This window comes from Acromyrmex echinatior, chromosome 14, assembly GCF_024713525.1.
Source record: "Acromyrmex echinatior isolate Ae372 chromosome 14, ASM2471352v2, whole genome shotgun sequence".
Lineage (NCBI taxonomy): Eukaryota > Metazoa > Arthropoda > Insecta > Hymenoptera > Formicidae > Acromyrmex > Acromyrmex echinatior.
Window position 1 is genome coordinate 6,569,351 of NC_141865.1, and position 26,863 is coordinate 6,596,213.

Sequence of the window (26,863 nt, forward strand, 5' to 3'; positions counted from 1 at the left end):
TGATTACAGCCGCCGCGCGTGACCGGAGTTAGTTCGCCGCTCCACTCTCGCTCGCCTGGCTCTCTTTCGGGTGGCCCCCTCGGCGATGGCGTGTTCCAGCCACCCGCTTCGTTTCCTTGCATTGACACGCAGCCGCAAAGATTCTACGAAGATCTTCGCGCAACGATTGTCACCATCCCTTCTATCAATGGACGACTGAAGTGCGAGAGATTTATATCTGTATCGTTTATGTCTGAACCAATTTCGGTCACTTCTGTGATCTTGAGACGTCCTTTCGATGGCGGGCGAGCTTTCTAAGACGATCGTTGGGAATCAGTAGATGCATCCCTGCACGCGAAACGATTTTACAGCGGTACGTCGGGCCCTGTTTTTGCGTCGGGACGTCGGGACCCGAAGTCTCTTCGTGGCGCGTCGCTTCCCTGTGCTGTTCCTTTATGAGGACTATACTCGCGCTCGTAACATCGGCGGTTTCTTAATCACGAGACCTCGAAACGACGCTTCCCCCATCGCCCTGGAATCCGCGACTCGAAATACTTCGTCGATTCTCGCGCGCCGAGAAAGTCAATTAGCAGGAATGCGACGAATCCCTCTGCTTCCTCCTTTTATCGTCGTAAAATCTTGACGCGGCTCCATTGCTGCGTTACATTATACGCGTCTTGTGCAATTTGCACGAGAAGTTACAGCAACGTCAACGGGCCCGAATATTGCGAATACTTTTTTCAAATGCATTTCTTTATCAACGCTATCATTACGAGCTTAGTGTACTAATGGATTCGTAGCAATTCGCAATGAAGTCTTTTATACATTTAAAAGTTGCTCATATTGCTCATAAAGAACAATATCCTGCAGAAATATATTGAAAATATTCATCGTGCTTGTAATTTATAAAAGTACGTTTTTTTTATTAAAAAGACAATAAAGTATTAAAGTATATTATAATATAATTGCAAGATTATCACAAAATTGGAAATGTTAAGGAAATTAAAAACAGTCAGGGAAACCAGGGAAAAGTCAGAGAATTTTGCAAAATTTTCTAGGAAATTATTGTAAAATTCTTGACTTTAAAAAAGATTAATATGCGTACATCACACCTACGCAGTTTTGAAATACTATGTACCAACTTAACAATTAATGTAAGCAGCGTCAGCAACAATAGACAGTGTCAAATTGCTCTCTCAACAAAATATCCGATTTCTAAATTAGGACAAAAATTTAAAAAAATTTTTAAATAAAAAATTATTGACAGCATATCAGAAGAAAAAATCATGAGCTTTTGTCTGGAAGTCAAGAAAAAGTTACAGAATTTTAGTATGAGTAATTTGTAGCAATCCTGAAATCAGCTTTTCGTTCTCGTTAATAAACATGATAGATTACATAGAAATTGCCATCTGTGAATCGACAAATTATCACAATTGATCATATTGATCATACTACACCCATGACGGCATTTACGTCGAGACTCGCGAATTGGCCGACAGTTTCCGGTTCTGGTATTATCGCGCGGAATAGCGAGCAATCGGGTCTTGCTTACCACTGATCATTTCTCGGATGCTACCGACTTAACGGCTCTTCCCTTCGATCAGCTTCCTACGACCTTCTTCATCGCATTGCCCTTTCTCTATCGACCACTCATCGTCGGCGGAGACGTGGCAACGTCGGTTACACCACCGTGGGCAAGATACAGAGAAAGAGAAAAAGAGAAGAAGAATGAGAGAGAAAGAGAGAGGATGAGAGAGAAAACGAGAGCGGCGAAAGAGACCGCGCGACCAAGATGGGAGGACGTTTATACGGCGCAGCAAGAGGCGAGGAGCCTTTGTCCGTCGAATCGCGTCGTGTCGCGTCGCGTTGCGTCGGGGCGAATTACTCGCGATATACGCTTTATCGTTGCCGCGACTTGGGCGAGTAAGGAAATAGTATTGCGATTTACCGGCTCGGATCTTGCGGAGTCGCGTAAGCGGATAGAGCCCGGACATTCAGCAAGCGTAATCGCCGTTATCACGACAGGATGAGCGACCGTTTCCTTGTGACAAGATCTACTGTGCGATTTACGATATTTCTCTGTCAGATTCACCAGGTTGTCATTAATATTATATTATTATCGGTACGAGCTGGAAATCAAGAAAGAGCTACGACCAGCACACTGACAGAGAAAATTAAGTACAGATGATAACGAGTAAACCGATACGAGTAAATAAATTAACGGGACGGCTAGTCGGATCGTCAGATACCGCACTCGAAAGCTGCCGTGTAAGACAAGACGGCGTCATAATTACCACGAATTGCTGTCGCCGTGATCGCTTGATAAATCGAAGATAGATTCGCGCTACGTCATCAGATATGATCATATGGAGTTAAATCGCATCGACGTTCCAAATAGTACATTTTGCGTCATTGCTTAATCTCGAACGTTACGTCTTGCGAGAGACTTGCACAAGTCGTCAGAGACAGTGGGAGAGAAGATTGCGCGCCGTCGGATGCGGCCCTGCGCATACATCGTGATGCTCCTCGAATGGTACCCCCCGAGGGAGAGGAGCGAGCAAAGTCGGGGCCGGCCTGGGTCCGCGATGATCTATGGCTCTATCGCGTTCGGAGTCTCAGATCACAATCATTCCCCTTTATCGTATCCCTTCGTGAGTTTTCTTTCTTAGCAGGTGCCCGCCGTCGCTGCACGACGATATATTACGTACCGGGTGTCCGCATTTAATTTCGCGCGATATCCTTGTTGCGATAGACGATTGTGCGAGGCCCATCTTCTCTTAGCTGATCGCAACCTCTTTTGCATTCTTCTGTAATTTACGGATGTTCGCCGTGAACTCGTGGCTTTGTAGATAACTTTGTGATCAGATGGCTCTTTTTTGGCAATAAAACGTATTAGATGATTAGAAAGTATTTCACCGTTGCCATTCTTCCGAACAGTAGTCGCTGACCTTTCACCGAAACAATTTATAAGAAGCGCGAAGCGAAGAGAGTTAGGACGATCGCCATCGCTCAGGAGGGTCTCCGGGGACATCTTCCTTTTTGATCCATCCTTCTCTCATCCCCCCCCCCTCTCTCCTTCGTCTTTTAAACTCTGTAGGAGTGGCCGATAGTTAGCAAGGACATTATAAATTTGGATGCACTACTCTGTAATTATCGGAGATACGGAGGGGCGTGCCAAGTCTCTCTCACGTTCATCCGGCAGCGTTCTTAAGCAAAAGGGGGAAAGGGCGCCCGCTTCGGGATGTGTACGAAATTGCGTAAGGGTATTCGTGCGCCACGTGGTGGTGCGCGTGTCTCGTGCGTATGTGTTTGTGGATGCAGGAATTTCACGTGCGCCAGTGTACCAGGATACGCGCCAACAGAGAAAGACATTATCGGGGAGGGGCACCGCGCGAGATTCGAATCTACAGGGCAGGGCCGATTAAACGCGTTTGGCGATGTGCTCACAAGTCGAAGGGAAATCTAAAATTCTACTTACATCCATTTCCAAGCTGATCTTCCACGAAAATCATGAGAGATTATCTTAAGTTTGCCTCAATTATCTTATTATCTGCGATTATGTCTTCCGAGCGAAATCGCACTCACGTAATGCACGCACGCTCGCAAGTTCGACGCTCTATTGTAGTAGCGCAACTTAGAGACGAGCGAAACGCAACTGAGTAGACGGCAAAGAAAGGGATGAGAAGAACGGGGGAGGGCGCAGTGGCAGAAGGATGCTAGAGGAAGAGAAAAGAAGACCCCTCTCTCGTATCGAGAGCGAACTCGATCTTCGACTGCTTGGCATCAAGACATTCGAGACTTCGACAGGGCAGCAAGATCGACTACAGCTCAATCACTCTTCGTCTCGTACCCTCTTCCACTCCTCCTTCTCTCGGTCCGACATGCATCTTCCTCCTCCCCCGTCTCTGCTTCCATCGCTCCAACTTCCACATCTCTTCTCGACCCTCTCTCTTCTCTTCGTGTTCACCTGGACCCATCGGGCCCGGGCCTCCTCTTCCTCCCCATTCCCTCTCCATCTTCTTTGAGGATCGTCTTCGTCTCCTCTCTTTCGCTCCTCCGTTATCGCATCCCGATCTCGAGGCCTCTCGGCTTCACGTGGCGTGCCCTAATGACGTCTCGGAACGAACGGATACCACCGCCATCTAACAAGAGACTTTTTCACGTTCCAATGCTAATCCTCCGGGAGTCGTCTCGCCTCCAATTCTCTCTCCACCTCCTCCTCCTCCTCCTCTTCCTCCGTCACCTTACCTTCCGCTTCTCGTTTCTTCGTACCTTACATTGCATCCGCGTATCCGTATGTACGAAACACCTAAAGACGCGTGAGAGAAAAAAATATATACCTATGTATATATCAGTGATATATTAATCTACTTGATTTTAAGTAATAAACCTCTCAAGATGCATCGTTATTGAATCATTCATAACATGTCATTCTCTTTTGATAATGTTCGCGTCATCGTTGTTTCTTTTTCTTCTTTATCTTGGCGATCGATCCGGATTCAACTAAATTAGGAGGATGCAGACTTGATGAAAACTGAATGAACATTTTGTCAGGTATCAGGTAAGACTAGTCACGTTCCACCGAGACGAAGTCGAGTCCAAGGTCAACTTCTCGCGAAGACTAGTCGGTGATATCGTCATCGTGGCGGCAACCACGCCGACATACGGGAGTCGATTGAATCAGTCGCGGTGCAAAAAGGGAGAGAACAGGACAAAACAAAGGAAGTCGCTTGGAATCTCTATCAGCGAGGAACGGCGAGCACCGCGGAACGAGCGAACCCAGAGTCCAGAGTCAGAGTGGCCTCACGGAAAAAAAGACCTCGACTCCAAGCTCTCGAGTCCTGGATGGCTGCCGCTCAGCCCGAACCAGCCGCCAACCGCTAAAAACCTAATTAGATGTCATAATTATATCCAGTGGTGCTCAACGTCGCCTGATTCTCTGTCTTTATTTCCTTGCCGAAGCTTCTTTCTTCTCGTTGAATTCTGACTGCACTTTCTCAAGAACTGCGCGCTAGTTTATGTCGAGGACTCTTTGGACACCCTCTTTCTTTTTCTCCCTCGTTCTCTTTCTCATACAAATTCAACGAAATCATTTGTGCAAGCACTATAGGGACACTCGAGACATGGCTGGCGAATATTCGCGAACTGAAAGCTATCCCGCGGTGCTGTAAGTGTAGACTCTTGTGGCGCATAAACGAGCAAATGCTTTGCCGCGTCTCGAAAATTCTTGGGAATCGCGTAAAACGATGAGATGTATATAATCGCACAAGGTCGCCAATTCTTATACAACGGTTTAAAATATATATTCTTGCTATTTCGACACTTTTAACGAGTAAAGTGTAAAGAGTAAGATTTAAAATTATCTTATTTCGAATTTTTATTTCAAAATGATTACGTACTATTCCAAATGATGAAATTATTTTCTGAATATTCTCTCTATAATAAGCATTACATTCCAGAGATAATACGCGAAATATCCAAAATGACTAACGAGCTAAACTTCATCGCAAAATAATGTTCTGTAGTACAGTCACGAAACGAGCGAGCGTTGCATAGTGAATTTATATAACACGCACAATCGTTAATGCACCAATCTGAACAAAATACTAATGAACATTTCTCACCGCATCGTAAGGTAAAATAAATGTTGTCGCGCAGTTGTTTGTTTAGACCTTCTCCCCAAGTCTTTGGCGAACTAAACCCGGTCTTCCCGCAGTTGTATCGCTGTATACTCGGTATTTATTGTACGCGTCAACGACCGTACTGCGGAATGTCGGCGATATTTTAACAGTCTCGCGGCGTTAATTACTATTATACGGCACACAGCAGGCACATAGTGCTTGAGTAACAGTGTGTGGCTTGAAACGAGATACTCCGCACCTCGCACTCGCTGATACCACCTGTTGAGCCTTAACGTCCATGCATTTCATACAGTGGTGTGGTACGAAAGGAGAAGCTGTATAGGCAGATTGACAGAAGGATACCGATGAGTGACAACGTGCGATAATCAGCGAGACAAATTAGAGAGAACCGCGAGAAAGTTCATAATTATGCACACACATCTTCGTGTGTATAATTATCGTCGTAAACTATTTCCGATGATTACGTGATTGGTAGATTAACTCGACATCGAAGAAAAAGGAGTAATATACGAGATACTTCGATAGACCATTAAACCATCCAACAAAATCTGCATCATTCCACACAAACATTAGTACTTTTACATAGCGAATGTTTGTTGCTGCTTACGAATGCAGCTTTCGTCTCGGTCTTCAAGCAATGGTATACAGTTTGAAACAAGATACTCCGCACTTTAAGACTCATCGATACCACCTGTCGAGTTCTAACGTAATTCGTGCGCGAGCGGGAGGTCGAATCGAAACCGAACTCGTCGGACTCCATTGCAATCGTGGCGCCGTTGTTGTTCAAGAACGCATGACGGAAAACGTTGCCCCTCGACAGAGATCAATTAACGGACGATGATGGAAAATAGACGCCGATCGATTTATCAGGGCTCATAAGTCAGAGTCTTATCGTAACAGCGCGTTATTGAATGAGCTTACCCGCGATTGCCCGCGCTGTAATTTTAACGTAATAAGTCCCATCGATTGGTAATTACGTTACTCGGGACAGAGACGGATGATAGACTCGAGAGTGTATTCGTTAATATCAATCCATTTCGCATGGGACAGTTATACTACGAGTTTTTGTTTGTCGCGAGGCAATATTATAACGAAGGCTACTCAACATCCTGCAAAAAAGTAAAAATCGCGTGTATCTTCTTTTTATATATGATTTCTGCTATGATATTTTTACTTAACATTTTTAACCCTTAGTACAAACGATAAGTCATTTATATCCTGTATATCTTTTTTCTTTCTCTCCGGCAAAATAATGATCTTTATATGTATATCCTTTCTTTTTTTTTAAATACACGATCTTACGAATATGAAGATGTTAAAGTATACTGCTAAGTTTATAATGTAAAATATAAAAATTATACCTAATTTCAATTGTTTCTAATAACTTCTACAGATTGCTATTGTTAAAGACTTAAATTTAGTATGTTATTTACTAAGTGTGTACGTTAATTTATATTTTTACATTGTTTACTTTGAACTAATCATAGTAATGAAATGATTTTTTCATGACACGCATGAAAAATTAAAAATAATAAAATGTAAAATTTAATTCAAAGCATTGAGTTAAATAATATTTTGTTATTTTTAATTACCATATGTGTCAAAATCATACTATTGCTCTTTTGATATTTAATGACAAAGAAATCACTTAATAATTTTTGTATACTTCTAAAAGCAATGAAAATTAATTCAGACCCATCATATAATAAAGAATCGAGAAATTATCGTGCACATTTAGATTAATGAGGTTAGTTGGTTTATTGGTACTGGTTGTGCACAGAGTACGAAAGAGTAAACACGTGGCACCTGTACAGATACAAGAAGAATAAAATTAACAGGGGGAGAAATTCGCATTCGATGCTACATCAGAGGGTCGACCAAACCCTCGGGACAAATCGTTCTCGCACGTTACACAGCCACCTGTTGCTTGTACTCCCTTGAAACGCTCCCTTTTCGCAGAACATGATTGTTTAGAATTCACGCATCTTCACTATAACAGCCGTTTCCATATATAAATAATTGGATAATATCTTATACTGTTGAAATATTACATGAGCCTGAATCGTACGATTTATTATACGTAAACTGGCTTCTCCCTTAATGTTAGGAAATTTTTGCGTTAACGTGGATCCAGATACGCGGCGAATGTTAAAGTCACGTTATCCTTTTTTTAATTAGTTAAGGAGAAGATAACGTGATCTTAGCGTTCACCATATCTGGATAAATGGTATTGCAAAAACTCCTCTATTATGTAGCTGAGTATATTAAGAAATGAATATGACACCCCCAGAAAGATAACATCTAATCCGCACAATCAGTCAGTTTTTCATACAGACAAACCAGTTGAAGAAGAAATTACAAGCGTCGCGGTAACGATGCAGCGTTAGGAGTATCCAATTAGCTTCGACTAAAAATGAGATAAAGACAAGCGTTGCGAAAAAAGCATGGGTCATCGACGGAATAATGAACTTTTTTTTAAACTTGGCACCTTTATTGTCGATGCCAGTGTATCTCGACTTGGCAAATTGAGAGGGTTACCAGGCGGTACTTCACCCCCTTTCTCCCTTCCCTTTTCTCTTCTCTTATTTTCTTCCCGTCCTCGACTTAATCATATTATTCTTTAAAAAAATCAAAATCTTACATATACACAGCACTTTAAACTATGAATTCCTTTAAGCGAGGAAAGAGAGAGACAACTTCCAAAGATATCAATCCTCCAAAGATATTGCATAAATAAATAAAGGATGGTGATATTTTGAGAATTTATATTCTAACCAGAAACTACCAAGACTGAATATTTTCTTCTTTCAGCACATAAGATACTCTACGCATTTGAATACTGCCGCGTGCGAGCGGTCCCTTTTGATCAACAGCCGCTTTCAATAATTCATCCACAACTCGATCGTACGTTTCGACCTTATGCCATTATACTAGCCGCTTACTTTGTCGATCACTACAGCTTTGTATATGTCGCATTATAGAGTTTGTTTCGAATATACCTGTATACTCAAGAACACGATAGAAATTTTATAAGTCAGAAATTTTATTGTCATTTAGCTATCTATTTAGTTTTTTTATTACGTCAAACTTAAATTATTTACATTATAATCCACTGTAATTTTCCAATATGCTAATGTACTTAATATAGCTATCATCGAACAATTTAAATGCTCGGACGGATTTAATTTTCTCAATCAATCCCTTCGGTCCAAAGATTTCGGAGCGTGGTTGGAGAAAAGTGCGGCCCTGTAGCAGCCTCCCGTCGTGGACCGGTTCAAAAATACCTCGGATGCCCGCGCTGCGGGCGACCGGGCGCGGGTGAGAGGGGAAAAGAGCCCGGAATGAAAAGAAAGAGATAGAAGAAGAGAACAACAGAGGGGAGAAGAGGCAACACGAACGAAAGAGAGAAGAGAACGAGCGAGGAGACTAACGAAACTGACTGAAAAGGAAAAGGATGCACGAAAGGACCACTAGCGGAGCAAAGCGGGTGGAAGGAGCGAGATAAAGATGCGCGCGAAAGAGAAAGAGAAAAGAGAAAGGAAGAAATATATGCAAAAAGACCGAAGTAGAGACAGAGAGAAGAAGAGGACAGCGAAAAGTAGAAAGAGACATTTATTGAGAGAGAGAGAGAGAGAGGGAGAGAGAGTGAGAATGAGAGGAGAGGGTGAGCACCAGAGTAGTGCGCGGCAGAACGCGTCTTTATTATACGAAAGGAACGGACGGAGGAACCCGCCGACCAAGAGGCCTGCCTCTGATGATGTTGTACTCACGACTCCCTCGTTCGCTCTCGTACCTACTCGCCGCTTCGCGCTGCTTGCTCGACATTCTCGCGCACAGGACGTATATCGTCCAAGGATAGCCGACATTGCCCTCCGCTCCGCTCCGGAGGACCTCCGGCGCTGGCAGAGCGGGGTTCCAGACGGGGAAGGAATCGGTGCGATCGTTAAATGGTCAATTATCACTAACTCCCTTCGTGCCTCGCTTCTCCTTGCGCTGCACGTGCTCGTATTTCTTATTCGCCACATTGTTATCGCAATAAAGATTAATTCTTGTTCACGCGTAACTGAATGACGCGCCAATGAAAATCATCCCTTAACTCACGAGGAGTACAGCGAATTAATTCTCGCATATGTCAATGATATGCAAACACGCATGAACGTATTCAATCGTGTAACTACTAGATGCAAATGGGACCATTGTTGAATAAGACATGAAAAATTTTAGTGGCAGGTTTAATCCCTGTCCTACTAATGACACTAAAATCGTGACATCATGGTAAGTAAGCGTGTAGTAGACGCGGGCGCGCACTAGAGGAACGATGTGATAAAATGAAGAAGTTGTATGGTGAAGAAGTTGTGCGTGAATACTCGGCGGATCTGGATCCACAGAGCCATTAGTTGGCTGAAGCGCGGACCAATAAAAGCTCGGTGCTGCCGTCCACCAGCCATAAAGTCGTAGGATTCCTTGTTATGCGCCCGTGCGACTCTGCTTGGGGATCGGAGAACGGCGATAAGAGAGAGAAGAGGAGAATGGTTCGAATAAAAAGGGAGGAATAACAAAATACAACCGTGAGATAGAAGAGAAAAAGAGAGAAAGAGAGAGAAGCGTGTCATGGCTTCCAGATTCCAATGGGAAAAGGAAAAGGTTCGTCGCTTCGAGAAGAGAAACGTGCGCGGGGACAAAAGATAGAAAAAGGCGCTAAGAAGGCGCGGCTCTTATAAAATCGTAGTCTGCTCCTTTACTGGCATCGGGGCGGGAAATTATGTGTACGTTGCGCCGCGGAACCTGTTTCGGGTCGTTTCTCGTGTATAATTGGAACACGTCCGGAGCGTAGCGCGGGACACTTAAGCCGCGACGCATCGACGCGTATACAACTTCCTTTGAACTTTCGACACGATCGATCTAGATATCTCGGATCTAGAAAAAAAAAAAAGGATGCAGATCACTTAATCACAACTTCATTTCTAAGGAAGAGAAACTGCGAGCGGAATAGAAATACAGAAACGAGAAAATTAAAGTTTAATGAAACTCATTCGTATTCATCTATTCTATAATATAATAAATCGCGACAAAAACATTAGTGAAAATTTTGATAAAAGGACGCGGATGAAAGTGATGAGCGACAAAGTGAGAATGCGAGGGTTTCATCGCGTTTATCATAGTCATGCCCTCGTTATCCTCGGCTACTCTTAGAGAGGAAAGCCGCAGGTACTCGAGGATTAACGAACAAAATAAGAGGAGACGTCATTTTTCTTCGAAGAAGAAATGTGTCGCTTGCAAGAAGTCACCTGAGGGATCGTATTTGCGCGCGGCCGGCCGAAAATTAGCACGGTGACGGCGATTAATGGCCGAGCCGAGTCAGCTCGCGCGATTTAAATCTCGCCCCTGACTATACGCCGCGTTTCTTCTCGCATCTGCTCTCGGCGTTTTTACCGTTCCTCCGCGACAGCGTCACAGGGTTACCCGAGTGCCATGAACTCGTAAAGTCAGCATCCAACTCGTCCGCGACGAACGAATTTCTCACAGTGCGAAATGTAAAACTCTCGCAAACACATCGAAACACGTTTGTTCTAACATCGTTGTTTGAGTGAATCCTGAAAAGAGTGAATCCTAGAAAAATTACGGTAGAACAGAGATAACACTACAGAGAGACCGCCATTGGCTTCTTTTTTCATTAATGCGCGCCAAGTTGTCGACACATCGGAAGCTGCAGGTCCAGCTTCATGCGCGCGTAAATAACACAGTACTCGATGTATACAAATATTAATTACCAGCGGTAGCCGCGTGCCTTTGATAAAAAACCATCGACGCACATTTCATTACGGGCTATCCTTTTTACGAGGCAACCCCTCGATATATAATCACCGGCCTACCGAATTAATGAAAGCAAAATTAAAGGCCCAGTCGCCTCTCATTAATCTCCGCCGCCAAGGGATGGACACCGGGCCGCGGCCAGGGCGCGCGTAAGAAGCAAATGACGGGTACGAAAAGATGATGGACGCGAGTTTTCGGGACACCCCGTAGCGACACGACGGCGCGCTCTCATCGAGGTCCCTGACTTAAATGATGACGGTTATAATGCTTTATATGCAAGGAAGAGTAGGGATAGGAACTTGAAAGAGTTCAGCGGGCTGTCAACGCGTTATAGTTATTTTGTCAATCGTCATTTTTCAAATCGATGATTTTATCCTAATCAGAGATGCAACATATAGTGGGTGCTTTTCATTTTGTGACACAAATCGACACAAGTATCGTTTTATCTTTATTACTCACTGGAATGTAAAGAAAGACAGGATGATGTTTGCGTTCGACCTATGTCGCTAAATGGAAAGTATCCAATAATACTGTAATTTCATTATTATACTCTCTAATCAGTCTCTGAATCAGTGAATAATCAGTGGCACACTTGGCACCGGATAATCAGTTAAGTTCAACTAAAAAAGGAAGAATGTTTGAGCATTATATAAAATATTGATATTTGCACATTAATTTGAATCTTCCAATACCATATTTATTGAATTTGTGCACTAAAACAAGATTAGTTCAAATCACATAATAAAGAGATAATTAGCTAGGTTAGAGATTTCACATTTCATTCACTGATTACAGTGGCATACTTGGCATACTGATATCAGTAATTATCCACTGATTCAAATTTAGAGAGTACATCATTATATTTGAACAATTGAAATATTGAAGAAAAAAGGAAAAATGAAAGAAATAAAAACGGACAACACGCTCTCTAGCTTCTTTCTCGAAGGATGAACCTGTTGGCTGGAATTTCTCCTGCGATAAGTCAAGCGGCTTGATACCGAGCCGCGATGCGGACTACAGCTTCAATTAACGCGGCCCATTAAGGGCGATTTACATCAGCTGCAAACACGCGCGAAAAGAATGTCCCGCCATTGGGCCTAATGGATCTGTTTGCACTTACCCTTCATACAGTTCTGTTGCACTAACGAGCACTGTAATGCGCAATAATACGTGTTTCTATTAGAAATCTTAGCGGAGATATCACTTTGAAAATGTAGACCTTTTTTTTTTAAACTTTTAAAAATTCGATCGATTATTCTTGGAGAACACAACTGACAGAGTAAACACGAGAAACTATAGAATCTCTAATTAAAGAAAACATGCGAGTATTGTCTGACCGCCGATCAACGACGTTTCCGTTCTTTTCGCCAAGTGATACGGAGTTATGGTCGTCGATGATGCGGTCAATCTCACGCGATATCTTGCATGCGAAAGTATAAGTGTCCGCCGCGTTCCAAGACTTCCAATTGGAATAATGGATATATGAGGGGAAGAAAGGCGACGCACGCACACGCGCATGCATCGCGTCGGCACAACGCCACGCATCTAAAAGCTCGGTTCTGCGATCGGCGAGACGCCGCGGAATTACGTCGAGTTATTTAAATTTATTAATTGAGCGATATCAATGAACTCGTGCGCCAACAGTGCCTTCATTGAATTCACTTCGACTAGATTGGCTTCGCGGTAACTCTGCATCGCGACCGTCGCGCTTCACCTAAGGCGACGAGGACTCTTCTTCGATACGAGCATCTGATTTTTTGCATTTTCAGGAAAGCATCTAAATTAAGATTTCTTGTTGCATCATCGGGAATTCCGTAGTTTATTTATTCGATAGCTAACGGAGCGAAGTAGATGTTAGTACTTTGTTATATTGGATATTTTTGTATCACAATTTTGTCTGGAATTTAAATTGCGAGATTATCTGTATCTACATACGTGCTTCCTGAGATAACTCTCCTATTAATTAATTATAATCTATATAGATTAAAGTTATTGTTCTTACACATAATTGACTAATTTTAAAGTCTCGATCTCCATGAGACCATCCAACTAACTGGTCATGGAAAATAAGTAGGAGATAACCAAAGGTTTCCACGTGCGTAGATCGTTTAATTGTCAACGATGTCAAGCTGAAGAAGGCTAGAATTTAATCGAAACGTATATGTACTCTCCAATGTTAAATATAATACATTCAAGTATACTGAAGTTGGTCCACTAATTTAAGCGCAGCGCGGATCCCTAAATGCTCTAATTTGAATATTATTATTTAAATTATTTTATTATAAGAAATCTTATTACAGTTATTATAATTTCTATTTGCGTAAACATGTTTACTCGTAGCGCTTATATTTTAAGTAAGTAGGTTACAATACATCATGTATAGTTATTTTAAAAATCTTGTTTTGAAAAAGAAAAAAAAATATTGCTCAAAGGTCATCAGGTAAAATTCATTATTTTTACATTTTTCGAACTCATAAGTATAAATAATTCAAAGTAAATAATATAATAAATTCAACTCTATAAATAGTATTAAAAAATATATAATTATAAAGATAAAATTTATTTGCTGAGCACTTCATTTACTTATTTAAAAGCCTTTTTGGTATATCCGGTTTTTTCAATGTTTTTCAATACTCTTTCCATTGTTTATAAAATTTTTATTAATATCAGATGTAACATATATTTGCTTGGTACCGTTATCTTGGTATCTTAATGACTGACATTTCGATTAAAAATAATATTTTACAGAGTACGTTCATTTTTATAAAAATTATAAATAATAGAATTGAGTTGGTTATGTTACATACCAGTGTATTGTTTCCATAACGAAGCGTTTAAGGGCTAGCACTCTTACAATCTATTTGTTTCGATTTACTTTATATGAAAGTTTTTATAAGTCAAAGCGGAAGTATAAATAAGGCTTAACGTATCTTCAAAACAACTTTCGACTCATCGCAAGATGGAACGCGGTTGTCGTTTGACTCGATTATTGACGGGCCAATCATTTAAACGACTAATGTCGAGGGCGACCGATAACCCCATGTGATAAAAGAAGCACTTCTTACGAAGATCGGTGACTGTATTGTAATGATAATCGCAGCGCGTTATCGCAGAGCTTTAATTGTTAAGTAAATCAATCTCGAAGACGTATATTGCTGCATTATTTAATTATTGGAAGAATTTATAGTTGAAAAGTTCCACTGGAAATTCCTGACGTTTATTTTCGCATCTGCGGCAGCTTAAAGGCGAGCGAAGTGCAACGATCTCGCGTTCTCTTCCTTCAACCGGAGTTCCATTGAAACGACGTGCAGCGATTTTCTAACCCTTTCGTCAGTCGGACGTCTGAACGACAAAAGCGCCTGAAAACGAGATGCCGAGTACAAGTTGAGTGACTAATGAACGGTCGGTAGCGCGAAGAAAGTGGGCGGTGAAAATTAAATAGCAGGCGCGTCCAAAAAAATAGCAGAACGTTTTCGGTCGTCAGGTGCCGCGGCGACTCCATCGCTTAATCCTGATTAATGTCCTTGGAAACTCGCGCTAATGCTAATGCCAGCCAGACCGCGTCTCTTCTTAGCTCATCCCGTGTTCTCTTTTCTTCGCCTTCGTCATCGTTTCTACCCGTCCAGATCTTCACCGGTCGACGACTTCCATCGTCATTCCAAATCCCAGAATTTTAATCTCCGTTTAAGATGAACGTTTATTTAGTTATTATCGGTGAAATCTCAGAAACGTGTATTTTTCCTATACAGCACAGATCATTTCATTTGCAACGTTCCTGCAATGTTACAATAACATTGCAAACATTGTAGCAATACTGTTACAAACTTCTGTATATATATTTTTTTAAGAGATTGATAATCACAATGGTGATAATCAAAGAAGACTTTACCGGTGAAATTGTGGCGAAGATAATCCGGTTTTATTCAATTTGTCATGCTAGAAGCGAGATATATTCTCGGTGTGAGAGCTCCTTGAGGATCGTGACCGACGATTGAGTTGTATCCAGCGTTTGTTAAGGCCGCTAGAGTGAGAGAGCGCGAGAGAGAAAGAGAGAAAAAGAGGGAAAGAATATGCCGAGGAGGAAATGGAGGAGGAGGAAAGGAGGAGCAAGAGGAAAAGAGGAACGAACCGACGAAGGGATGGAAGCGAGAAGAAGAGAGAGGATTCCGATCGAGACGTACGAGACGATGCATCATCTACGGTCGGCTGTGAATCGGACGGAGGATGAGGATGGAACGTTTTCGTGCGAGCAGGATGCACGATTTAAATTCACGTGCACACGAGCAAAGGAGCGCATCAGCGTGTGCGCGCATCGGACAAAGAGGCACTCGTGCAGTAAACTCGCACGATCTTCGTGACGCGTAAAACCGCCTTTGCTTGCGTACATGTACAGCCGATATCCACATACGATACGCGAACACCAGTGTAAATGCACGCACGCACGCACGCACGAATTGCGCCATTGACTATTGAATGGCTTGCTGCAACAGTGGGCTAACCCATATTTTTTTTTTAAATGAAGTAAATGAACTCTTAAAAGTCGAGGCGACTGAAAAAAAAAATACCAATACTTATTACATGTTCGACTACATTGTGGTTTCATTTATTCTGTTTTTTTACAAAATGTGGGTTAGCCCATTGTTGCATCGAGCCCTTTAATTGTTTCGCACAGCAGTCAGAGAAGAGAACTGGGAACTTGCGCGATTAAAAGATTATGGCGTACAAAAAACTTGAACAATAATAGTGAATCGGCTATTCATAGTGCAGGATATTATAAGGCAATGACATAGACAATATAAGCAAGTCTAAAATATTTTAATTTGCTTAGTGCTTAAATTTTTTCATAGCTTTAAGTGATTGAATATTTTGATGGCTGAAGTTTCAAGAAAATTCTCTGAAAAAGAAAAATCTCGAAAAGAGAGAGAGAGAGAGAGAGAGATATCAGATCAAGAACAAAATTTAGGTACTTCGCATCGCAAAATCTTCGACGCAGTCGATCGAAATACGCGTCACGTGAATTTTTGAGACGAGCACGGAATAAATACGTACCACGCGTCCCAAGAGTGCGATTATGGACGTAGGAGTGGTGGAGAGATTGCCCGGGGGGCAAGCATCTGGCCGTAATTACTAAATTATCCTTTAACTCCACCGTCTACTCGGGACCGTGCCGCGATCTTATCCAAGAGGAGAGGGTTGTGCCTAGGTTTACTCAGCCAGGCCGAGTGAAACGATCATCGTTTATCGTCGGCATTCTCGTGGTAAGAGGAAGACGAAGCCACGGGCCTCGGGTAGATAAGGATGGAGGAACGGAACGCGGTTCGTTTTGTTAGATGTCGGCACGTTAAATTCTCCGGTAATCGGTATCAGCGAACGTCATCGATATCAGAATGATTATTCGTTTGGTTATCCGCGGACCGCAAATATTCCAGTTTATCTTGCGAAAACTCGTAATTGCCAATCATTCGCGTCTTTCTACGGGAAATGCATTTAATATATATAGTCATCTTACTAACGAAAAGATTTTTTTGTAATACTTGCAAATATAAATATATTCAATATAATGTGTAAATTTAAAACGAGCGATTTTCAGTCTTCAACTTAGTGGTCTTCTCAATAGACTTAGAGCATCTTAATAATATGATAGCCACTTTGAGAGAAATGTTTTGTATGTGACTTACAAAACTTTCTCACTTTTTAATTAAAACATTTTGTTATTTTAATTAAAAATTATTTGTTTAAATGAAATTATTTCAGGTCTACATCTAGTTAAATTTTTAGATTTTTTAACAAAATCATTGTGTATCCACGATATCAACTATTGTTTATGTTTATAATAATTGTCGAACATCTCTTCGATAGCAAGTCGTTGTAAAGAGTTGAGAATTTTATGCGGTTATTATTTAAGGACAAATATCTATTTATCGAAAGATGTACGTGCGATCGATCGATAGATTCTGGGTGATCTCATGGAATAGCCGCTCCGCGATCTTTATTCTTTTTGCTGCAAGCTGCCGAGGGCTGGGAGAGGTTAAGCCGAGCAGATAGGTAGGTATTCGCGGTAGGACGATCTCGAAGGTAAGAGGCCAACCAAAGAAGGCACAGGGAGGAACGAAACGGAGCGGAACACGGTGCAGAAGAGACCGAGGAGAGGGCAGTGAGCTGTCCAGGTCGATGATGCATGGTACCAACGACTCGGTCGTGCTACTCCTCTGCGAACTTCATCTTTGATGCTGTTCCGCTTGCTCATCCCATATCTTCCAATGTTCTCCAATGTTCTGTAATATTCGCGCATAGGAGCCTCAATTTCCTTTCGTGATCAATCGATGAATATTTAATCTTGAGAAAGTTTAGAAAATAAAAATTGAATGATTTAAACCTGTGGTGTAGCGACTTAAAATATTCCAAAATGAACGAATACAGCATTCCCAATACGACATTTAAGTTGTCTTTCCACGACAAAAATCATCCTATATTTTGATGACATTTTTATTGTTAATTAGAGTCACCATGCAAAATATCCCTCTTCTTTTCGTCGTCCTTGGTTTCACTTTTATTTTGTCGTGCTCTCTGACTGTTTCTCCGTCGCGAATCTCGCACCTGCCGTGAAGAAGGATGAAGACATACCGATCGAGAGTTCCCGCTGCGAGACGTATTAGTCGTTACCCGGGATACATCGGACGTCCTTCTTATTCCTTGGTCAAGCAAGCTCGGTTCTACACTCATATAAATGCGCGCCTCGAAATGGCATTACCTTTCGTTATCGTCCGCTATCGTGTTCACGGAGCGACGCATCTTGAAGAATCATGACAAAACTCGTTCTCGTTCATCCTCATTTATGAGCTTGTGTTGTTTGCGACCGATAACAGAGTCCGCGTGCCTTGACGATCCAAAAAGATTTTTTATTTAAAAAAAATAATATAAAATAATTGTGCCAAAACAAAATATTGCAGGTGCCATTTTTTAATTTTTTAGGAGAAAGGGAAAATTCATTTTCTCGAATTCAAAAATTCTACAAAAATCACTTGAAAAATTCTACAAAAATTACTGTAATAATTAAAGATATGAGCAGTCTTTGCAAAACTTTTTCATTAAGTTTCAATTTTAAAAAATCTTGTTAAAGTAATAAAAATTTTAAAACATTGTAGGTTTAACTAAAAATAATTGAGTTTGTAGCAGCACTTTCCATGTCAAATATTATGTGATAAAACACACCACTTATTGCCCATTTATAAGTTTTTTTTTTGTTCTGGCACATTTTAATTAACAAAATTATAATTTTGGTTTCTTACTAAACGATGACAACACGTAACAATAAAAAAACAGGACTATGCATACATTTTTTAAAACTAGATTTAAGCTAATTCGCAGAATCTATAATAAAGAAATGAAAAAATTTTCTTAAAATTTGCATCATTCGATAATTCGATAAATAGCCCGATGATTTATAACGGTCATTCTACCACGAGAAAGACTGATAGGGATGGAAGGAGCCATTTGGAGAACCATCGCGCGTGCCCCCGACAATGATTTGTTGTCGACGAATCGAAGGCAAGCAGGTTGAATCGCACGAGCGAACGAATGCTTGATACCTGCCTTGGATTGGACGGTAATGCGATCACGTTTCGCTCACCGCGATCGAGCGAAATGCCCGACGAGCCAATCGACCAATCGATTTTACGAGCGCGCGAGAAAATTAAGGGGCGGCTTTAAATGGACGAAGGAACCGCGTTCGCTCCTGATTCTCGAGCCATTGCAAACATTGCGATGAATTCGGTACACGCGGTGCGCTCCCAACAATGGCGCAGACGTTCGCTGGAACTCAAAAACACGTTCGGGACTGCGAAATTTCCCGCAAGAATTCCGATGAAACGAATGTTCTGCTTTCGCTCGTGGAAACTGCTTCTCCGCGAAAGGAGGAGAGATCGTCTGACGCGTATCGGCGTAGGTTCGTCGTGAAAGTTGAGACTGATACACAAGGAAGCATTCTCGATCATTTGGACGTCCACTCGAACGTTTGGTAAACGTTACGGGATATTATCTTTCGTTTGCACGCGAGAGGAACGTTTGCTCTTTTGATTAAGAGGAGTCTTCTGCCCACGTGGCACCGTGTTTCTTCGAAGAACGGAAGGAAACTCAGGTGTGAATAGAAAATGCCTACTTGGAAAGAACGATTTTACTGAAGTATCTAAAAATTTATGAATAGATTTGAAAATAATTTTGTTGAACATCAAATTAATTATTATATGTAGGACGCTCAAGTTTGTTGCCAAAATATCAAAATTTTTTGCATCATTGCTCTCTCTGTGTATGAATTTCCTATACATAATTATTTTGATGGCTTAAAAAATTATTTTTAGATCTGTATCTACCTAAATTTTTTAATATTTTAGCAAAACCATTCTGTGCATGTCGCTAAACGTTCACACACTTCTGAAATTTTATTAAGTCGACCTTGATGTTTTCATATTCCAAACATTTCTTGAAAAAGTGTTATTAATTATTTCATTATCAATTACTTCATCGTGCTACATGTACAATCATATAACTATAAAATTTCTACGATCATAATTACACGCGTGTAAATGAGCGACGTATTACATGTCGTAACGTAATTTACGAGTCAATAACATTCGAGTTCTATTAGCTCTCTCGCAAAAATTGTGATGGCGTCGATGTGTTAATTAGTGCAATCACCATGACGTGTCCCACGCAAGACAGGTCCACGCCGGATGAGAGGACATGAATTTTTTTCGATCAGCTCGCAAGACTCGGTTTATATAGAAAGAGGAGTCTGTTGACCGGCGTGGGCGGTCTGAGTTTTTAGGTCAAGCCCGAAAGAAGTATCGCTCTTGTGTTCATCGGCCGCGCGTGTTTCGTGTCGGAGTATTTCACGTCGCGTGAAAATCTTCTCGGTAAGAAGATCTAAATAGATTCATGGAACGCACAAGTGCATGTATAAGTTACCATGGGTTTCCGTCGTTAAGCCCTCCGTATAATCGTTATCAACTCTGAAAGCGTACAGGAAGTGGATAGTACGTACGCCTAGCAATCGCTCCAGCTCGCGCACGATCTTGCACGCAACCTAAATGAACGTGCACGCAGATACGCAATAATTTCCGCACGGTGGCAAGATCGCACGTGGCAAGATCGCGCCACGTGGCGTAATTGGCGTGCGCCTCCTGATTTACGAGCGGCGCGGATTAAACGCGATCCGCGCCTTTCGACACCGTTCCGCGTTTACTCATCCGTCGCTTTGCATAATTCCCGACGTGCGCTAGATTACTCGCTCGTGGGAAGGATACGATATCGAGAAAGTTACTGCGATTGTACGCTCTTAACACGAGTAACGACGCTGTAAATAATCTTCGTTACTACGCACGACAATTGTGTATGTAAGGTATCGAAACAAATTACGATTATTCATTTAATCATAAATCTTCGCATTTATGTATTAAGATCATCAATCATAGTGGTGATAATAGTTTAATAATAGTTATAATAGTGATAATAATTCAATAAAAATACAGCAAATGCAGTATTTTTCAATGATATTTAATATATATTAGTAATACATAAAAGTATTATAATTAAAAAGACAAGGACTGTTTCTGTTGAAAAATGTCGCAATAATTGCACAATTATTGCGATAGTTTGTTCTGATGAAAGATAGCTTTTTAATAAAACAAAAATGATATCGGAGATTTTATATCCAGAGAAAAGGTTTCTTCGATTTAAAAAAATGTTTCTTTGCTACGTGGTTAAAATTTATTACGGAAAAAATTTCTTTGATTTAAACATTAGTTTTTAAAATCAAATAAATTTTATTTAATAGACTTTATTTAAAGATTTTTTTTAAACATATTTTATACTAAAGATTTTATTTAAAAGATTATTTTTTAAAATCAAATAAATTTTATTTAAAACAAAAAATTTCTTTAATTTGTGAACGTCATTTCTTTGATTTAAATATTATTTTTTTATATAAAATTTATTTGATTTAAAAAAATAATATTTAAATCCAAGAAATGACGTTCATAAATCAAAGAAATTTTTTCTTTAACTATAGCAAAGAAACATTTCTTTAAATCCAAAAAATTTTTCTGTAGATGTAAAAGATAATATAGGATAAAGGTAAAATCATCGATTTTTATGTTGCTATTTTTAAAATAATTATGCTGCGCTTTTTTCACTACAGACCGAAGAAAAAAGTTCGTCTAGCGAATTTGATTAACTTTTTTTCCTATTCTTCAATAAATTATTTTAACGAAATATATAAGTATTCTTATTAATATTTTAATGAAATGCCATATTTTATCACGTAGACCCGCCATCATTCCTACGTTTTTTTATCCGTCTCCACATGAATTTTGACTGCGTTCCATTATTCATTGCGAATACTGAAAATCTATAATTCACGTTATATATACTATAGATTTTCAGTACTCGCAGTGAATAATGAAAGACTGCCTTTGTCTAATGAGATCTCGGTGTACTAATCGGTTCGCGTGATCGCCGATCGGCGCGATTACGATCAACTGCGTTTCGCTCCATTGCACCGAGTATCGTTTTCTAATACGCGTCTGTCGTTGCGTATTTTGCAGCATCCGCTTGTTCGACGAGGGTCACTGGTCGTCACATCATCCAGTATCCGGGGAGTCGAGGATCATCGAGAAACATCGAGTGGAACACCGCCGTGACGGATTAATTGAGGAAGGTGATCGCGCTTGCCTACGATATTTGCGTAACGGTGGTCCACGCGTGTTCGCTATGATAGAACGTTACTTCTCCAACTTTCCTGCCGTCGGAAATGCATCGCGGTACATCAGGAGGGAATAAATATATGGACGATCATTCTGAGATGTCTAATCAATTTTATCAGCAATAACATGTTCCACGTATCGTGGAATTTCCCCGCTTTTCACATTATTCGCAAGTATATCGTCGATATCTCGAAAGATCGAAAGCCATTGGAAGTGCCGGTAATGAACATATGGATGACCGTTCTGAGATGTCTAATCGATTTCGTAGGCAGTAATGTGTCGTATCGTACGACTTTCTCGCGAATGTGTCGTCGAGGAACATAGGAGGCATAGAGGAACAGCGTCAAGAAGTTGGAGGATCGCTGATGGAGACTTCTATGGAAAGAGAGATAATTGCTGCTTGTCTACAATAATTGGGTGAGTGATAAATTTCTCAATTATTTCTCGCACTTTTTTATCGTGAGGTACGGAGAAAGGATAAAGCTAATATCCTAGAACTCATGTTACTCATGTTACCGAACGCATGAAGTGCGTCAGCGTTACGAAACTATTATATATCCCAGAATGAATAACGTTTTCCAAAATAATTTATCGTCGCGTTATCGCAGCGCGGCACCCTGTGATTCTCTTTGACGCGCCGGATCGACGAGTAGATCGCAATGCTCGAGCTAGGAGAGGCCAGACTCGAGAGGAGAGATTGAGTTACCAAGATAATCGGATGCACGCCCATTCGCACGACCACGCATCCCGATATCTTTTAGGCGCGGTTCACAACGCGAGAGTCGAATTCCTCCTCTCGAGATACCCTTCATCGATGACCCCGAGTACCGACACTGCGCCTCTTCGGTAGGATAGAAGTTTTAAGAAGATCCCAGGCTACTTTGTTTACATCGCGTCGATCGATCGCCGTTACATCAGCGTGAAATACACTCCGCGGACGCTGATGAGATGATCATTACAGATAATCAACGCCGCTACTGAAGAAACGATTGATTTCTTCAATTCACGCGCAAAGAATAGGCAGTGTTAATTTTTCAGCTTACATAACGAAGGGAACATTACTAAAATGATATAAATGATATAAACGGAAAATTTCATTTATGTATATTCGTAGATGATTAATTTATATTTTTCTAACGTAATTGTATTTTTTTAATATGTCAACGATTAACTTTTAAGTGAAGAGGTGAGGTGGTTACAGCATCCAGTTTTCTTTAAAAATTTATTCTGGAAAAGGAAAATAAAAAAAAGTATTGCCCAGATGAATAAAAGACTTACTATAATTCAGCAAACTAACAGTGACATATTAATGTTAATTTCCCTCAACAATATAAATGTAAATATAACACATGTTGTGCATAATAATTATAATATTGAATGAGAAATTATAGCATTGATATAATATCACTAGTTGACATTTGCTGTGGAAAGTTCATTGTTTTTACATTCCTCAATCTTATAAAAATATAATTATAACACAATATACTAGTAAAAAATATAAAATTTAAAAGGTTAAATAAATTTTTAAAGTTTATTTTTAATGTTTATTTTTTGTAACATACCTAAATTGCAATATCACTTGGATTTATTATCTCGCGCTTTGAAACGATTTAATAATCAATTTTGAATTTTAATTTAAAAAAACAATTAAATTATGAACAAGCTGAGATTTTGGTCAAATTTATACTTTCGAGCCTCGGCATTAACGATCCCGTTTCCAGAGGTTTTGATATCTTGATCCCATTCGATCCGCGAATGCCTCTCGAAAGATTCCGACTACAAATTCGAAGAGATCTATAGAGATCGCGCGGTTGAGGCGGTGGTTATGAAACGCGACGGGGGCAGATGGGCTCGGCAGCATACAAAAGCGATAAATCAACGTAATAAGTCGGACCTCGGGAGAAACATCGAGTCCATAAAGATGTTGGTTTAGGACACACACGCATTTCCGAGGCGTGCCCCTCGCGGCATCGCGGCTCCTTCTCGCCCGCTTAGAAAATCATGAATCGCCTCGATCTCGATCCGAGAGTCAGGGCACACCCGCGTGTCGTAGGATCTAATAAAGAGAAAGATATAGCCGGTACTCGTGTTTTCTCTGTATATATAAAAATGTTTTGCTTCAGCTCTCACTTAAGACGACCGTCAAAGCGTGAGATAATAAACACCGTTCCATAAGATGTCAGCTGAAGTATGTGCGAATTTAGGCATGTAATCTATGTTAAAAAATAAACGGTAGAAAGTTTGTTTAATTATCGACAAAAGGAGAGTAATTAACACGATAAGAACGGAACCTTACTAAAATATTTAAAAATTTGTACATAGATACAAATTTAAAAATAATTTTGCTGTATCTTACGATTAAATTGATAATCAAATTTATTTTCAGATCTGCATCTAGTTAAATTTTTAGATAGACTTCAGAAAAACCGTTCTTTGTGTAGATTCATGAAATTTTCCGTTTATGTTATTTAGAAATAATACAAAATAAAATATAAAAATATTATATCATTATAATTGAAACAATTTTCAATATTGAAATTTGTATACATATCTATATTACTTTTATTTATAATAACGTATCGTCTACGAATTAATGGCTTACTTTTACTTCGATGAGGAAATACCAAGTATTTTGCCTTTGCTCCTCGTTCCCTTACACAAAGATTCGATTTGGATCTCTCGAAGCTTCCTCCTCTCCTTCCGAGAACGGAGGAAGTCGAATGTCGGGGGAAGAACCGAAAGATTAAAGGGCGGAGTTAATGGCTCAATTAGCGCGGCTGGCAGGCAGCAAAACACGGAATGGAACTTGGACGGAAAAACTTACGAGGCGGCTAGGAACTCTCGAATTTCACGCGCGGGAAAATCTGATGAATTTTTTTAAAATCTGAGAATATCTCTCGTCAGAAAAGACAATGAATCTCTCTTCAGATAATTACTATCGTTTTACAAGTTACTTAAATTATATTCTAAAATAATATCTTGTACAGAAGGAGTAATTTTGTTGAAATAAAATTTTAGTTAAGATATATGGATCTAGAAATAATTTTGTTGGATCATCAAAATAATTACATAAGAAACTCAAGCACGATGAGCAATAATGAAAAAAGGTTTTATCATTCTACCAACTAGTTTGAGCATCATACATAATTATTTTAATGATCCAACGATTAAAGAATTATTTTCAAATCTGTACCTAAATTAAATGATAAATGTTTCAGTAAAATCGTTCTTTACGTGTGAGTTTTTTAATTGCCATATATTTTGATAATATAATAAATGTTTTTCAATACATAATATATGGCTAAAACCTCTCTTTCGGAAAGGATACTTGTACTCTATCCACACATTAATATTTATCGTAAAATATTAATGATCGTTTGCGATATTATTTAGAAGAAACCCGAAGCGCCAATAAAACGTGAATCAGGACGTTCGCCTGCGCATTTTTCTATCTGGCGAATAAACGCACGATGGTTGGACGATAACTCCAAAGTTTATCGTCCGAGAATATCGTCGTTCCAGGCAACGTCGATTTTCGCCACGAAATTGCTTGGCTACTCGACTTTAGCCGGGTTTATGGGTTTGACGTAGGCGCCGCGTGCTCGTTGGCGGAGAAAGAAAAGATCAGTGCCATTTGTGCGATAGCATGACGCGATTCTGCTCGCAGAAAGCCGATCTTAACGATCTCGCGCCCCGGCGAATCGATGATAAAATCGGGAAACGACGTCCTCGCACCCGTCGGCGGCTGGCATTAAAGTCGACCGAGAGGTCCAGCTTTATAGTTTCCACGGCACGCATACCCACGTGCAACGAAAAAGAAAGTCTAACTGGAAAATCACGTCCGCCGCCTCTGTCAGCTGTCATTACGCGTCGTTAACTTGACAGTGGACAGAAAGTCAATGGCGGCGTTCGACCCGGCGCGCGGACGGATCTATATGGTCGACCTATACAGGGATTACTAGTCGGTTGGTGCTCATCGCGGATAGAGCGGTTATCTTTATGCCGTTTCTAAGAAGATTCTCGCCTTCCCTCTCGCCATCTCCGTGTTTCTCTCCGCTTTTCGTTTCACGCTTTGGTAACCACGCGCGTTCGCTCATCGAGCTGTCTCCAGGATCGCTCAAACTAACTTGCGTACATATTTTTTTTCCTTGGGTATCCAATGATTATGTATCGTTTATATAATGTGTATCTTGACAAACTTAAAACCTTTCCAATTAAATGAAATTGCACGGAAATTCAAAAATGTATGTCTTAAGAGAACATTATATAATCGTTTCAATGATTTGAATACACTGTTAAATTTATAGTGTCAAATAACCTAATTTTATCTAATTTAAGTCAAAACAAATTGTACTTTCAATAACAAAAATTTGTCCAAAAATGAATTAAATTTCACTCAAAGCTGCATACATTAATATGAACATTGTTTAAAACTACAAAAATTAATTGATTTCCATTTTGACATTTTACACTAACAAGATATCATTTTAATGTCAAGAAAGATGATTGCTCTTTTGATAGCTAACAGTGTATAATTAGTATACTTATGCATAAATAATAAACTATACATAAATAATAAATCCTATTGCATAGATCAAAGATATGTAGATGTGACAAATAGATAAGTGGATAAAAATAAAATAGTCAAAAGATGTGGAAATGACAGAC

The 26,863-nt window shown here is 40.2% G+C and overlaps 1 protein-coding gene and 1 long non-coding RNA gene across 6 annotated transcripts in view; one reads left to right on the forward strand and one right to left on the reverse strand.

Moving 5' to 3' along the window:
• Positions 1–26,863, reverse strand: part of ci (transcriptional activator cubitus interruptus) — a 95,314-nt gene that overhangs the window by 57,066 nt on the left and 11,385 nt on the right. The gene's annotated exons all lie outside the window — the stretch shown is intronic.
• The window catches only part of LOC147907398 (uncharacterized), a 104,783-nt gene continuing 100,053 nt past the window's right edge, over positions 22,134–26,863 (forward strand). For 2 of the 5 annotated variants that reach the window (XR_015547468.1, XR_015547466.1), the window contains exon 1: positions 22,134–22,612. This is a non-coding gene — a long non-coding RNA (uncharacterized LOC147907398). Of the gene's footprint in view, positions 22,613–22,803; positions 26,586–26,863 lie in introns of those variants that run through there. The other 3 variants (XR_015547469.1, XR_015547470.1, XR_015547467.1) reach the window with 3 other exon arrangements.